The 17,075-nt window shown below is 38.2% G+C and overlaps 1 long non-coding RNA gene across 5 annotated transcripts in view; it reads right to left on the minus strand.

The window, feature by feature from the left end:
- Positions 1 to 11,094, minus strand: part of LOC132636189 (uncharacterized) — a 36,646-nt gene extending 25,552 nt beyond the window's left edge. For 4 of the 5 annotated variants that reach the window (XR_009581074.1, XR_009581073.1, XR_009581071.1 and 1 more), the window contains exons 1-3: positions 10,762 to 11,094; positions 10,397 to 10,477; positions 2,869 to 2,955 (exon numbers count right to left, since the gene is read on the minus strand). This is a non-coding gene — a long non-coding RNA (uncharacterized LOC132636189). Of the gene's footprint in view, positions 1 to 2,868; positions 2,956 to 4,029; positions 4,080 to 10,396; positions 10,478 to 10,761 lie in introns of all 5 variants that reach the window. The other variant, XR_009581072.1, reaches the window with a different exon arrangement.
- Between the last annotated feature and the right edge of the window lie 5,981 nt (positions 11,095 to 17,075).

Below are 17,075 nucleotides of genomic sequence, written 5' to 3' on the forward strand. Positions count from 1 at the left end.
AGCTAGGGTTTTTGCACAAGTTGATAGCTTCTCCAAAGCTTGTTCCTATGGGATAAAAAGGTTAGTTTTCATGTTTATTTCATGTTATTGAGAATGCTTGGTTGTAGCAAAACTTGGGTAGAAGAAGGAAGTGGAAAATGAAGTCTAAATGTAGCTTTTATGATGTTTGTGAGTAGTAAGCTAACTTGAGTCATGATTCTTAGTATGATATGGGTATAATCTTATTATGGAAGGTAGTAATAATGATAAGGAAGCATTGTATGAAAATGTGTTAAAATGGGTGAGAGGTTGTTGGTATAAGTTGAACATAAGGATGAATTTTGAAGGCTTAATGGAATGTGAAAACTTGATTATGATATTGTGGGTGTATTATGGATGTTTGGGAGTTGTTTTGTAATATGGTGGAAGTTGACGAAATAGAGGAAATGCCGCCCAATTTTCATTAGATCATGAATTATTCTAGTTTTAATTTAAGAGCATCATTAAGGCTTAACTATGGTATGAATCCTTCTAATGTAGATTGTTCAAGATTCGACGGTGAACGTTAATTCGTTAAGAAGAAAAAAAGGTATGTAAGGCTAACCCTTCTTTCATTAAGGCATGGTTCCTTTGGTATGTATATCCTTTCATGATTTCCATAATGTCTTCCCAATGACTCTATCCTTAAGATTACCAAAGCTCGTGATTCTCAATACTTTCACGATACTATTACCTCCCTTATATGATAGTTGATCCTCTAAGGATAGATGCAACGAACACGATGATGGTAATGGTGTTGATGATTCTTATGGACTCCTATGTATAATGTCTAAGTATGTATGATTATTATGTGACACCGAGCTTATATGGCCGGGTATGATACCTATCGTACGCGCACCTCTGCAGTTGGGTACGGATAACACTGAGCCTTGGTAGGGCCAGGTATGTATAAACACCGAGCCTTTTCATGGCCAGGTATGTGAAACACCGAACCTTCATGGTCGGGTATGAATATGGATATGAATACGAATATATATATATATACATACATATATATATATATATATATATATATATATATATATATATATATATATATATACATACATACATATATATATATATATATATATATACATATATATATATATATATATATATATATATATACGAATATATGTATATATATATTTGTATTCATACTCGTATCCATATTCATACCCGACCATATAAGCTCGGTATATATATATATATATATATATATATATATATGTATGTATGTATGTACATGAGTAAGCATTAGAAATGGAAGGTCCTTATGAAAGACAAGTAAGTGGATACGATGAAGGCCGCTAGAGGTACAAATGACTCTATTACCTCCTGATTCTCCCATCTTATGCTACATCTTATGTTATTTCTTGTGCTGTCTCTTATGCTTCTACAATGATGTTGATTATGCTTTACATACTCCGTACGTTATTCTTACTGATGTCCTTTTATTTTTGGACGCTGCGTCATGCCCGCAGGTAGATAGGGAGACAAGCTCGATCCATAGATTTCTTATTCATGGACTACATAGAGGAGCTCCATTTCATCTGGAGCTACAGCTTTTGGGTATTATTCTTTTGTGTACATACATATGGGCATGTCGGGGTCCTATCCTGCCTATATGTTGTTACCTACTCTTCTTAGAGGCTTGTAGATAGTTGTGTATGGTTAGATGTCTTGCAGCCTTGTCGGTGCATATTTTGGTATATCATTTTAATAGCCTCATCAGCTTGTGTATATGGATATGGGTATCGTTATTGATGATGATATAAATGTGTTGTTGCCTAATGAGATTAGCACTATCTAGGTATGTAAATTATGAGTAAGCCATGCGGCTCACCTAGATGTGAATGAAAATGTACGTTAAGAGGTGCCCGGGTGGGTTAGTACGGGGTGCCCGTCATGGCCCACCAGTCGGGTCGTGACAATCTCAGGGCGCCGAGAGGACCTAGAGGGCCCTTTTTGCCAACGACTAGAGAGGAAAAAGTCACTGTAAGTTGCATGTCACTGTGGCACTTTGTTCATCTCCATTCCCTTTCTCCTTTTTATTGATAATTTTATTATATCTACCTTCCAGGTCTTTCCGCAAGACGAGTATTGCTGAGGAAGGTACCTGCTCTAGAGAGGCTCGGGCTCGAATCGCGAATGCTGTCGTAGAGGCCAGATCCAGCAGGAAGCGAGGGTTTTTGGGCGACGGTGAGATGACCTCCTCAGGGATTGGCCAAAGGGTCAACGCATGTTGCCTGCTGAGCGAACCTTGCAGGGGAGATGCCTTGAAATATTAGTGGAAGATGCCCTGTCGGCTAATACTACAGGCGAACCTCGAGACGATGCGGGTTGTCTTCGAAGTATGGGTTGTGGGGATGTGGGCTCTGGTCCTTCCGTCCCCCCGGCACCCGTAGCGGGCTCGTACCCTGATTTAGAAGCCCCTCTGACGTACCTTTCAGACGTCTTCCTTCGGGTACACTCACATATTTCCTGCAATTGCTCCCCTCATACTTATGTGGTTTCATTCCCCTCGTTCTGTCACGACCCGACTAAGGGCCGCGACGGGTACCCGATACTTGTACCGAGCACCCCTTATCTATCGTCTTACCTTTACTAATGAGTAGGCCGTATGAACTATACCATATTTATTTTTTGTTACTTAACACTAACATTAATAGCATAATTATAAACATGGGCTAATAAACTTTGCTAGCATATTATACAGCGACGAGGGCAACAAGAGTACAAAACATCCGACTGTACATATCTGTCTACGAGCCTCTAAACAAAATACATATAGTAAAGAAATGGGCCGGGTGCTGCTGTGCCCGAATATGTACACAAAAGTAGTACCAATGAACTGAAGCTCCGGAACAACTGGAGCGCTCTCAATGTACCGCGGGTGGAGCTCCTAGGAACCGAACTCGTCCACCTGTCTACCTGCGTGGCATGAAACGCAGCGTCCACAAGAAGGGACGTCAGTACGAGTAATGTACCGAGTATGTAAGGCATGAATAATAACATACGAGGGATACAGAGCAGGAATACGACATAAAGGAAATACAAGCATATCGTGAGATAGAAAAGTAACCTGTACATATGAGTGCCCTTTGGCGGATGCCATGCATGCGTAGTGCTGCGGAACGTGCAGCTCGATCCATATACATGTATCATACTTTACTTTCTTTGAAACCATTTCTTCTTCATATATATATAGAAAATAGAACATATCATATTGCCGAGGCGTCGGCAGCCGATCCATTTAACCCCATATATCCCGCGTCCGGGCATCCCGCGTCCGGGACGATATCATGTCATACAGTGCCAACTTATCAGGTGGATAGCGTCTATAGCGCTCTGGCCCTTTTCCCATCTTCCCCATATACATATACATATACTTATAACATATAAACAGCATGCATGAGAGCCCAAAGAAAGTCATGTCCGTATCAGAGTAACTTAAGGTCGGTAACCTCCGATTATTATGGAATAACCATCACGACTTTGTCTCACCTTGAAGGGACTAGTATTATAAGGCGAGACCATCAATGAAGAATAGTATTAGGGGAAAACATGTAATAAGACCTTAAACCTCATAGACATCAATTCGTATACTTTGGAGTCTTTAGAAAAATAGAGTCATAACAAAGGAATAGGATTGAAGTCAAGAACTAGCTCATTGTTCTTATTTTCATATTGGATCCTTAGCTTAAGACTTTTATACATGAAACCATTCCTGTCGTAATCATCCTAGACATATTATTTTCTTTGACATCATCGTTATCATTACCAAAGCGTATTCATCGTTGTAGTCATAAAAGTTTACAACTCATACATCTTTGTCTTGGAAGAAAATATAGACATTTTGGAAAAACATTATGGGTTATTAGGAAGGAAAATCATGTCTTGGAACCCTATACTTTTAACTTTTGAAGACAAGGAAGGTATGAAATTAATTACGAAATTATAGCATTGGGATCATGCCTTGAAAGAAAAGGGACGAGCCTTACATACCTTGTTCGCTTCCTTAGAAAATCCAACTTAACTCTTGGCCTCCCCAAAATCTATAATAATGTTAATGAATACAAACATTAGCTATGAATATCCAATAATCTCACCCTAAACTAACACTTTGTCTACCGAAATTTCGGCAGCATTTCCCCTGTAAATACACCATCCCCAAGAATCTAACTTGGCCAATTTCAATCAACAACAATCCGGGAATTCAACCCGGCCAAACTATCAACAACAGTGCCAACAATCATACTAACATTTTCAACAATCAACCCAAGATACATTCTAACATTAGCAATCTTCGTCATACAATTCAACGACACTTCATTCATATTTAATTCAATTCGCATAACATTCAAAATGACTCCATCGATACACTACTTCACCCGACACCTTACAAACGGAACAAGAACAATAACAACACATTTCCTATTCCTTCCAAATTCATGAACTATACACTAACAACATCATGCTAACAACATCACACTAACAACATTATCTTTCATACATGCAAGAACATTATATTCAATTTACATAAACTTCTAAAACAAGTCTCCAACTACTACAACTTCACTAAGATCATTAAGCTTTTATTAGCAACATAGAATCCACACAATAACAACCAAATCACTAATAAAATTTGCTCACCATCCCTTCACAATACAACAATATACACGGCTACACCCCTACATCCATATTCTTCATGAATTTCACTCATTTTCACACACTCCAACATGCACAAACATCCATAACATATAAAACAGGGATTAAATCTTACCTTTTTCTCTTGACTTCCCACTTAGCTAGAACTTACAACTTGCAAGAATATGTGTTGTTCTTGCTCTAATAAACACTCCAACTTGCTAAAGACCCTTCAATTAGTAGAGAATAATTTTTTAAGAAAACTTTTTCCAAGGTTTTTGTTGGTTTTTGCTATGGCCGAATGGCCTTGGGGTTTCTTTCTCCCTTTCCCTTGTTCTTTGGTTCTTGAAATTTCTAGAGAACAATATGAATAAGATGACTTAGTCATCTTTTTATTCTTATTGACCAAGTTCTCTTGTGGGCTTAAGCCCACCCCTTGGACGGCCAACATGGCCCAACGACACAAGCCCACCTTTTTTTGTGTTTTATTTTGCACTTCATGAAAAATTAAATTTTTCCAAATTCCAAATTCCAAATTCCAAATTTACCCTTCGCCTTCCTCTATATTTCCACGAGCCATATTGCGAATTTCCTTTTTTGCCCCTAGCCTTCCGTAATATTTCCACTTCAAAACTTCCATACACAACTTGTGTGCTAAGCCAAAATTAAAATATGACCTCGTCCTTAACTCCCCGCGATTATCTTAAATTGTCCGAACGTACAAAAATGCGGGATATAACATGTTCCCTAGGCTTACTGCGTCCCTTCTCCTTATTGTCAGGGCCATGCCACTGTTACTTTTGCCAGCGAACTTTTTAAGGGTGCTTCTTCTTCCTTCCGGGACGTAGAAAGGTTGTCGGAGGAGAACCGGCTCCTTCGGGAGGAGGTAGCCCAACTTCGGGTCGAACATGCTGATCTCTTTGAGAAAAGGATAGTCACGGGAAGAACCTTGGACCAGGTGAGACAGGCCTTAGCTGAAAAGGTGGACATGTTCCATGTTGCGACCCAGGATCAGGAGCTGATGGCAAACCGCGTGGTACAGGCCGAATTAGACTGTAACACTATGCAAGCCAGGGTTTAAGCCCTTGAAGCCTCTCGTGCCCGTATTCGAGACAAGAATAAGAGATGATGCTCCACCGAGAGTCTGATCAGGGAAGGCCACTCTGCTCCAGGATTATGTTGTTTTGAAGACTCGCATTGAGGTATTGAAGGAAATGGAGAAAGGGACGATCGACATGGCTTCGACAGTGGTTGACGCCAAAGTTAGCCTATGGGAAGCGGACATGCATATGGAAGATCTGCGCAACGAGACGCCCCCTTTTTTATATGCCACTGCTGGCTCTCCTGATGATGGTGTCCCTACCCTGCTCAGCCGTGAAAAACCATTTTTTGCTTTTTGCTATTGTTACCGTAAATGGGCCTACCCATTTTTGAGAATATTGATGACTGCTCCGCCATACGTGTCGTTCTATTTGATTTTTTTGTCTTCGTAGATATTCCTGGTTTTTATACCAGTCCATTTATGTTAGCTTAGTGGCTTTTGCCCATGTTTTTGCTGAAGCCCTTGTGGTTCCAGCCGCAAGATGTTCTCAGGGTTGTATCCCTGTCACACCCCAACCTTGGTGAGGCGTGACTGGCACCCGGCATCTTACGAAAATTGAGCGAGCCAACTTATTACCCGCATTCTCTATGTCTTAAACGGAAAAATAGGGCCAAGAAGGCCAACTATGAATATGGTATCATGCATACGTATAAGTACCATAAGCTTATAACTCAACATCTCCACTTAACAAAACATAAATGAGTTGTATACAGGAATCTGTCTACAAAGCCTCTGTGAACATGACTGAAGTACAGAAGTCGGGACAGGGGCCCTGACATACCCTTGATACAAAATACATATACAATCCAAGACTCAGCGATGCTCAAGGAAGAAGTGGAGCCCACCAATCAAGACAAGTACCTTGAGGCAGCCTACTGTGGAGGGTCCTCATCTCATCTCTCTATACCTGCGGGCATGAATGTAGCGTCCACAAGAAGGGGTACGAACAATGTACTGAGCATGTAAGGCATGAATAGCGGAATAACAAGAGACATGAAGCATAAAATGAGATAAAGAGATAACATGTACGTCTGACTGCCTCGTAAGGCGAATGTCATGCATGCTTGGCTTTTTCTTAGAAAAACATTTCTCATGCATATATACACGACATAGTAATGCTGCGGAACATGCAGCCCGATCCGTAAATAGATTATATTGCCGCGGAACGAACGACCCGATCAATAAATATATTATATTGTTGCGGAACGAACGGCCCGATCCATATATCATATAATAGTGCCGAGGAACGAAAGACAAGATCTATTCACATATATCTCGCGTCCGGGACGATGTCATAATATATTTCATGCCCCATTTTTAACGGGTTAAAACTAGTTCACAACTTATGACTATTTCCTCTGGTTTTGCAAATTTTCAGAGTCGCCACCTAATTTTAAGAAATATTAGGAAACCATTAAAAAGTAAACTCCATTTTTAGTCTTTGAAACCTGTGAGATTCTAGGTAAGGGTTTTATTTACCCCGAGGGGAAGGTGTTAAGCATCCCTCAGAGTCTATCCGAGGACAGTCTTTAAACTTAGTTTAATTAAACCTAGAGGGGGATTATTTAATTATTTATTATCACCTATTTAAAGAATTGTGGAAAAGAAACTACTCTCTCAAAACTATTTGTATATATAAAAAAAAAGTTTTTTAATGTAAATATAACTATGTGAGTAAATGCATATTTACAAAGGAAATAGTTAATGCTGATGTATGCATGAGGAAAATATGTGTGACATTTATTTTATATAAGAATAATATGTATAATATAGAATAAGGAGGGATATATTTTTATAAGAAAATAATGTATATATGTGATATGTAAAAGAATTAGATAGTATATGTGATATATATATATGTATATGAAAATGGTACATGTGTATGTTTATTGTAGAGGCAGTAGTTAGTATACATGAGATGTAAACATATACGTATATATTCATAATGTATTTTTGTATACAATAGTATAAAATCAGAGGATTAGGAATGCATATTTTTTAGAAAAATAATGTATATGTGTGATGTTTATATCCTATGAAAAAACGGTATATAATGGTTCAAAAATAGCTATTTTATGATATGGAAATAATATATATATATATATATATATATATATATATATATATATATATATATATATATATATATATATGTGTGTGTGTGTGTATGTATACACATGATGAAAAGACGATCAAAGGAATTACTGAAAATAAGATAGTATATGTAGGATACGTGTTTATGAAAATATTCTATAGGTATACTCATGGTAAAGGAAAATAATTACTACAAGATGTATATGTGCATGTGATGAGAAAAATCATTAAAGGAATGCATGTAAAATAACATCTTTGCATATAAAGTAGAGTATATACCTTATAGCTCTCGTAAAATAACTTGAGCCACTATACTCGGGCCCTAATAGTAGTTCTTGTTACAAAAACTTGAAGAATCAATCTGCTCACGTTAATTATCGAGAAAGAATAAATGCCAAAAATGATTTGGACCCTTTGGTACATAAAAATCGTTTTAGACCCAATACTTTTTGAAAGCCGAAACTCGACAGAAATTAATTTGTACTTATAAGGATTCTGCAAATGATGTCTTTGGATGCTCAGGTCCCAAAAATCGTTATGTTATTTCAAGAAAAATATTAGTAACAACCGTTTATAAATAAAATAGTCTATTACCCTTTCTTTTTGTAAAAATAATTCCTTTTGACGACTTCGGAATATGCTAAACAAATTACCTGGAAAATGATTAAGATATTATCTAAATTGAGTGACTAGTTGAAATCTAATACCTAAAGAAAGGGGAGGGGGTGAGACGATCAAATAAACCATTCTACTTAATCACTCTTTTAAGAGCACAAACCCAAAACAAAAACACTACAACACAAGTCCATAAAAATGTTAGTCAAGATACAAATAACAGATATAATATTAGTCAATACAAAGACATGAAGTTTAGAGAGAGGAAGAAGGATGGGGGACTCTTTTGACACGAATAATGGCTGTTAGACATGAGCATAAACGCAGCTGCTACTGATTTCTTCTAATTCTGGGAAAATTCCGGAGTTGCCATAACTCCAATTGCTCCCAAGTGTTTCACGGAGAAAAAGAAAGAGAGAAAGAAAAGGATTAGAGCAGCTTTTATCCCAAAAAATGGAGTAAAACAAACAAGACCAAATAATAATCTGTGCGTAAGGAACTTTCAATGAGATAGACCGGTTTAACTAATTCCTACAACTGAGTTATCAGATAGACTTTCAAACATTTTAAGGGTCCATCGAGCCTCTTCAAGAGGGTGTCTGTTATTCATACGACAGTCAATCCCAAATCACCTATTTTCAACTTAACATAGTGGTGTAAAAGATCTATTCACTATCAGTACTCAAGACTTATGGTGTCTGAGCCCGGGTCACCAAAACATATACCAGCAGCTATTTTCAATTAAATGTAGCATTTTTCCTTTAGAAATGTAACAATTGTTTTCCCAGAAAAATGTAACAGGAGCGCCATCAAAATGTAGAAAAACTGGCCCGAATATGCTACGGCGGCTGCCTTAAGTACAACAACGATAATTTACTCAAATGCGGCAATAAAGGGCCTAAGGAAGGGCCAAAATACAGCAACAAATGGCCTAAGGACACAGTAGAAAATGGCCAAAAACGCAACAACTATTAAGTAACATACGAGCTTCAAATGGAAATCCCAAATTTTATTGAGATCTAAAGCAATATGCAGCAGTTGGATGTCAACTATAGTCAGCCATTCGGCCTCGAAGTATAACAATACGAACCAGCAGCTAAGTGGAGCATCTACTCGTGTTTGGCAGAAAGTTTATAGCGAAAATTATAGCACCTTGAAATTTAAACACATTAGTCGATTTTTCCCAAAATACACAAGCGAGCTTTGGCTAAGTACATCAGTCATTAGGCTTAAAATGGTCACCAACAGGGCAGCCCAACAACAACAAATAGCAACAACATGGAAGTGGAAGGCTTATCCCAAAATGGGCAACAACACAGGGCAAACAGCGATAACAACAGCCGATGAGGCGAAGTAATAACGATCAACAAACCACAGCCGGCAAGGCTCAAATAAATACATTAACAAGGCAAGGCAAACAATGATATGTTTAAAGAAAGGAAAGAAACAACCTGTGGGTGAAAAAAAAGGGGCTAGAGAACTGGTTCATGGAATACGTAAAATCTTACAACAAAGAATAGAGGTGTAGCCAGTTATATTCAGCTGCAAACAATTATCAACTTACGCTAAAAATTCCATATTCGTTTAAGTCTCAAACCTTAAGACAGAGGAAGGCTTAAAGAACAGTTTCAAACACATAACCTAAGCATCTTCTTTATCATACAGATTTACGTAGAACCAGGCATCTAACAAGCATTTAAAATGACATTCAAACAAGCAACACAGTCATCCCCATATTCTACACTTTAATCGATAGTTCCTTCATATATTCTTAGCTATCTTTTATGTGCGGATTCAGACACACAGCAGCAAAACAAACTCAAATAGGCAAAACTGCGAATAATTATTTAATAGCTACATCGATATCTACTCCTAACAACCGAAAGCAAACGTGAAGCAAGGGCGACCACTAACCTCTTTCGAGACAGCGAACTGAAGCTAGTGTCGTCGTCGAGTCTCCGAATCCACTCGGAATAGCCCTTCCTCGACCGAGAACTAAAAGAACGGATTTCGACAATCAAAACTTTAAAAAATAAGATTTTTCCACAGAATCCAAGTTTTTACAAAAGAAATTTTATGAGGGGAAAGCTTGTGAAAAAATAAAAGGGACTTTTTTGGTCTTCTTTTTTTCTGTCCTTAACAGCCCATAGAGGGGCTGTATTTATAGCCGAAAATTAAAGATATCACATTCAAAATTCAAAGTAATGAATAAGGAGGGAAAATCTTTTTTTTTTTTTAGAATTCTGAAATTGAAAATGATGAAGTCAGGGGATTCTCACCTTTTCAGAGGTGGTTTGAAGGAGAAAGAGTCGTTTGGGTAGCAATATTGCCGATTCTGGCTTGTATCTATCGGATTGAGAGAAGGGCTGATGGATCTTTGCTCTTCCCCTTTCTCAGAGGTCTCAATCAACCTTTTATGAGTTGTCGAGCTCCGTTTTTCAGAAAAAGGGAGTGGGTGATGGGAGAAAAGACGACTAATGAGGACAGTGACGTTGATGACCACTTTGATCCAGCGGTCTGACGGTGTGGTGGTGGTGAGACGACGTGATGTGATGGGGGGTGGGTGGTGGGGTGGTGGTGACGGTTAGGTCTCTTTAGAGAGAAAGGGGCTAGTTTGGTTAATTAGTTAGAAATGAAAATAATGGGTTGAAGACTGATTTGGTGTTTATTGGGCTGGGTCGGGTCGGCGGGGTTTTGGGCTGGGGCGGGTCGGCGAGATTTTGGGCTGGGGTGGTTGGTGTTGGGCTGAACGTTTTGGGCTGCTGAATTGTGGGGATTTGAGAATTAATTTGATCCAATCCAGTAGATGAATTTAATCATCCTAATTCCTTTTCATTTTGAACTAATTAAAATATGCTTCTTTATCCTAACTAATTCTCAAAAAATGTGTACATATGAAAATTATAATACAAGTAATTTTAATATACGTATTTGGTAGGGTCTCTTGGAAACAGCCATCCTACCTTGGTAGGAGTAAGATCTGCGTACATTATACCCTCCCCAGACCCCAAGATGTGGGATTTCACTGGGCTGTTGTTGTTGTTGTTGTTGGTTTAAAATAGAATAACCGATGATTAACATAGTAATAAACAGGATTAAAAGAAAAATGCCAACGCCAATATTGATATAGGAATATCAACACTATTTTTTGAGTGATTTAATTGTAAAGAATGATGTTTAGTAATTTTTATAATTAAAAATACCGTGTTTGGTAATTTTTAAGAAATAATAAGAGTGTTCTTAACTTTAGAGAAATATATCTTGAAAAATAGCGTAATAATTAATGAAAATATTCCAAGCTCATTCTGGCGAATTTTCAAGACTGAGAAGCATAGTGAAATTAATTAAATGAAAAAGGAGGGCAAAAATTGGGTGTCAACAATATACCAGTTGATCAGGTGGCTATGCGTATATAACGCCTAGCCCTTTTCCCCATATCCCCTATATAAATATATCAATATCATATACATGTATAATATAAGTAGCATGCATGAGGGCGCAAATAGAAGCTACGACTCTATCAGAGTGACGTAAGGTTGGTAACCTCTGATTATCTTATGGAACAATCATCATCGCTTTATCTCACCTTGAAGGAACAATTCATAAGGTGAGATCAACAATAATGCGCAATTCAAGAAAATCAGGAAATAAACTCAACAATCTCATAATAGCATTAAAATCATAAGCTTTAGAATTTCTAGAAAGAGGATCATCATCATCAAAACATAATCAGCTTTTGCGTCATAAGAAACTTTAAGAATCATGAATCTCTAGCTTCTGGGAAAAAGGACATTATGGAAGACATATATCGATTCACAAGAAAGAGGTCGTCATTGTCATCGTGGTCCTCATAGAAACCATTTTGTCTTTATAATCATAAAAACCTTAAGAATCATGAACTTCTAGCTTTTTGGAAATAAGAATGTTAGGGAAGACATATATGGAATCGTAACATAGGAGTCATGCCTTTAGAAAGAAAGGGACTAGCCTTACATATCTTTCAGTCACCTTAGCCACTCGACGTTTATCTTTTCAAGCTCGTAAATCTACATATAAACCATTCATACTATTGTTAGGCTCAATGTCATATGCCCATCTTAAATCCTCCATTTAATTCTATTTAGAATCTGCTGAAATTCGGGCAGTACCTCCCCTGTTTATATGCCTAGCCTGAAATTACAGTCCAACAGCCAACAACAACAACAACAATACCAATATCACAACAACATTATCAACACCAATAGGCTCCATAAAACATCCCACACGATGTTTTTCCAAGTTTCTTAACTAACCAACTTGTTAGTTCATCGCCTCCATCATCCTATATGCTCTTTTTCCCCGGTACATACTTTTATCCAATTTCTAATCCCATTTTTCATTTTATTCAGGAATTTCTTGTTCTCTTCGATCTCTGTGTATCCTTCATACACTTCAAAAATATCTCCGGCCTTTGTGTTACTAGGGTTGACGCGCTTTCCCGTTGAGATAATTTCAAAACTGGTCATATTATAGCTTTCCTTGCTTCCTTACAGTAGTCAAATCAATTCCTGCGGTATTTTATCTCTTAGCTAGTGCAATACTAAAATCCCTTGTTTAATTTTTTCTTCCTTTGATTTGACTTATTGCGTTCGGGCTGGCTACTCATATCAAGGATACCTTGAATCTTTTCTTTAATGGTGTCTTTTCTTTCAATCACTCATAATGTTTTCTAATCCTTAGGTCGGCTAATAAATTTGGGGGTGAATTTGGAAGTTTGTTGAAGATTAACCTAGGCTCCCTTGTCACCAACTTATCCTAATCAAACGCGACATCCTCTGATCATTTCCTTCGGGGTTCTCCTCTTACCTTTGGCCTTCTCTCGACTTTTACTTAATAAGTCTTTCCTATAATTTTGACGTGCCTATCTGTCGTTTCAGTTTATCAATCAAGTGGACCACTTAATTCCTTAAATGCCCATCTTCTCTGTCTATATCCTTAAATCCTTTTCTTGCAATCTTATTTTCAACTACTTCCATGACTTCTCCTTCCGTTGGCTTGGCCCAACCTGTTTCGTGTCTCTTTATTTCTTTACTAATGGACAACTTCTTTTATTCAACTGTGATACTTTCCCTTACTCGCTTCTCTGCTGCTATCTTAGATTATCTCTCTTAGTATTGGTCAACTTTATATATATAGTATATCATGCCCTTTTAATTTCTTGGCCGGATCCCTTAATTTCTTACAATCTCCTCATAGTTCCATCTGTGGTAACACCCTGGTGATTGGTATTAACTTTACCCTACTAACGTCTTGTTATTCTCGGTGATGATTTGTCCTCAAATTTTTTACCCAACGTATATCGAGTAGCCTAGAGGTTTATATTCAAATTGGACTCAATCAACCAGACTTCCTTTCACAATCCATCCACGACAGCAATCGTAACACAATAACTTATACACTTGTATACGACCCTTCCTCATTATTATTATTATTATTATTATTATTATTATTATTATTATTATTATTATTATTATTATTATTATTATTATTATTATCTCTTATAGAAAATTTACATTAATAACATATTAACAATCGCAATGTAAGCTGGCTTACGACTCAAGATGTCTTTATATTCGGAACTTTCCTCCAATTTCCTTTCCTCAAATCTTAACATAATTAACAAAATCTCGCTTAATCACAACCTTCTATAGTTATTCCCCTATGCTAAAACCTTCATTTCCTCTTATACAAAAATGTCCTTTTTATTTCTTTCATTATCTTGTCATGCATTCTTGTTCCACCTTTGTTTCATTTCATATACACCTGCATTTAGTCCATTCCCACTTTCTGTTAGTAAACCGATACATCTCAACTTTGGCTTCTTGAAGACGATATACTTGCCCCTTTCTGAGCTTAGGAGTATTGTAGTTCATCTCGAAACTGAATTTAGCTTTCCCCCGCCTTTTCAGGAATATTTCCATACACCAGTAATATGCAAATACTCGCCATCTCTAGTAAGTATTTGGCCAGCTTTAGCGGTCCTCTAACTCTTTATCCCATACAATACTGGAATGCCTTTCATTGCCTGGTTTAAGTCATTCCTTTTTCATTAGCTGAACTTTTGTATCGAGTCAAAAGTTTACACATATGGAATACAATTCTGACCACTTCTTCCTTTCGTGATCATTAATCCTCTAGGCCAATGAATTAATGGTGACATCAAAGTCTATCAGACTCTTTATGGAGTTTCTTCTCGTACACTGCTCCTTCAGCCGAAATCTTCATTTATAACTGCCTTTTTACTAAGATCATTGAGATTCTTTTTAATACATCCAAACCATTTTGCACGAAGTTACTCATCGTTATCCTTTTCCATTAACACTACCAACCCTTAGTCGCTTATTTAGGTCTATCTGATTCTATCTTTCTTGCAATGTGACTTTAATTCTTTTACATCTTGGATCTTCTATAACTTAGATTTTTGCATCATCTATAAGCTTTTGCTTTAATGTTTTCATCCCTAATTCCGCTTCGTTTCTCCATTACTCGGCCTTTCGTAGCATCCTTGTTCTAGAACTTCGAGTAAGGCTTTCCATGAAATCTTCTACCCTTTCCTTTTTGAAATGGTTGCTGGTTCCTCTTTCTTTTACCTTAGTTCTACCTTTGTCTTATATTCATGTGTCCTTATATTCGTACCTCTGTACACGTCCTTGCCAATATATTTTATGTGATAAAAGGCCCTTGTCGACATCTGGCTCTTTTAATAATGTACATCGTTCTCTTACCTCGGTTACCCCTTTGTACTCTTAAATCATCAGAACATTTATACTCAAGGGTCGTATTTAAAAATATACTTATCCCTTCCACTTCTTATCTTGATAAGAAGTTACAACTCCCATCTAATCATCCTGACGCCTCACTAATTAAACACTTTGAAAGGTTTAATCGACTCAAGTTTTGACCCGATCTGACCAACAATATATGGAGTAACAAATAGCAGTGTAGGACTTGGACCAGTCAATACATATACATCGTAAGGAAATACTGACAATTTACTTGCAACAATGTCAGGTGAAGACTCAAGACCCTGTCGCCAAACTAGTGCATAGGTATGATACTCAGGATCAATCGACTTGAATGCTCCTCTTTGATATCTACCCCGATCTGCTGATGTCTGAGAGGTTTTCCCTGGAGGGCGTACCAATGACGAAGAACCAGCTATTAATCCTATGGGCGGGACCTTACCTTTGCCATACAACTATGGACAGTCTCGCCTAATATGGCCTGGCCGAGCACAGGCATAGCTAACATCTAACCCTAATCGGCACGGCCCAGAATGTAGTTTACCACCTAGGTACATCGTAGTATGGGTGGTCTCGTCTGACTGGAACCAATCCTAATCTGAGAACTGAAAACTCTGGAGCTCTGAACTGGCCCAGAATAAATGGATCTATCAAACTCGGGTCCAGGAAACTGTGGAGGCGCACTAGTTGTTGAACGAGCTTAGTGCCTAGAGAACAGCTACCTCGGGCCACTTCTAAACTCACTGTCAATCCTTGAGGACCTGACCCTCTTCCTCTGACCCCCTATTACTGTGGCCTGCACCCTGTTGTTGATCTTGAGCTGCTACTAACCGGGTCAGCAAAAGGATAGCCTGACTCATCTCCTGATCCGTGGCACCTGGTGGAGGAACTGGGGGGCTAGAGCCGGAATTGAGGCCCGTTCGTGCTTTTCTGTAATGGGTGATGTATGAGAAGTCCAGGATGGAGCCTCATTATGGGACTCACCCCTCTCTATGTCTGTCGGCGATTCTAGCTCAATCTTCCCTCCAACCACTATCTTGCCCTTCTGGGCAGCTGTTCCTTTCATCTTCATAGGCGTTATTCGACACATACCGCACGGTTAAGAAAAGGGAATCCTGATAACATAGTTCTACCGCACAATCTAAGATTAGAAAGGAGGGTCAATCGTTCCTAAATGCTCTGCAGCCTCCTGTTTATGTGGTGCGCTTCACAACCATAAACAAGACTCTGTTGGACACTGCTTGCAGACAACCCTAGGACAGACCTGCTCTGATACCACTTTGTCACATCACAACCTTTTTGAGGCGTGACTGGCACCCGACATCTTACGGAAACCGAGCGAACCAACTTATTACCTGCATTCTCTATGTCTTAAATGGCAAAATAGGGCCAGGAAGGCCAACTATGAATGACGTATCATTGGCTAAGTACATCATTCATTAGGCTTAAAATGGTCACCAACAGGGCAGCCCAACAACAACAAATAGCAACAACATGGAAGTGGAAGGCTTATCCCAAAATGGGCAGCAACACAGGGAAAACAGCGATAACAACAGCCGATGAGGCGAAGTAATAACGATCAACAAACCACAGCCGGCAAGGCTCAAATAAATACATTAACAAGGCAAGGCAAACTATGATATGTTTAAAGAAAGGAAACAAACAACCTGTGGGTGAAAAAAAAGGGGCTAGAGAACTGATTCATGGAATACGTAAAATATTACAACAAAGAATAGAGGTGTAGCCAGTTATATTAAGTTGCAAACCGTTATCAACTTACGCTAGAAATTCCATATTCGTTTAAGTCTCAA

This window comes from Lycium barbarum, chromosome 4 (assembly GCF_019175385.1).
Source record: "Lycium barbarum isolate Lr01 chromosome 4, ASM1917538v2, whole genome shotgun sequence".
NCBI classification, from domain to species: Eukaryota; Viridiplantae; Streptophyta; class Magnoliopsida; order Solanales; family Solanaceae; genus Lycium; species Lycium barbarum.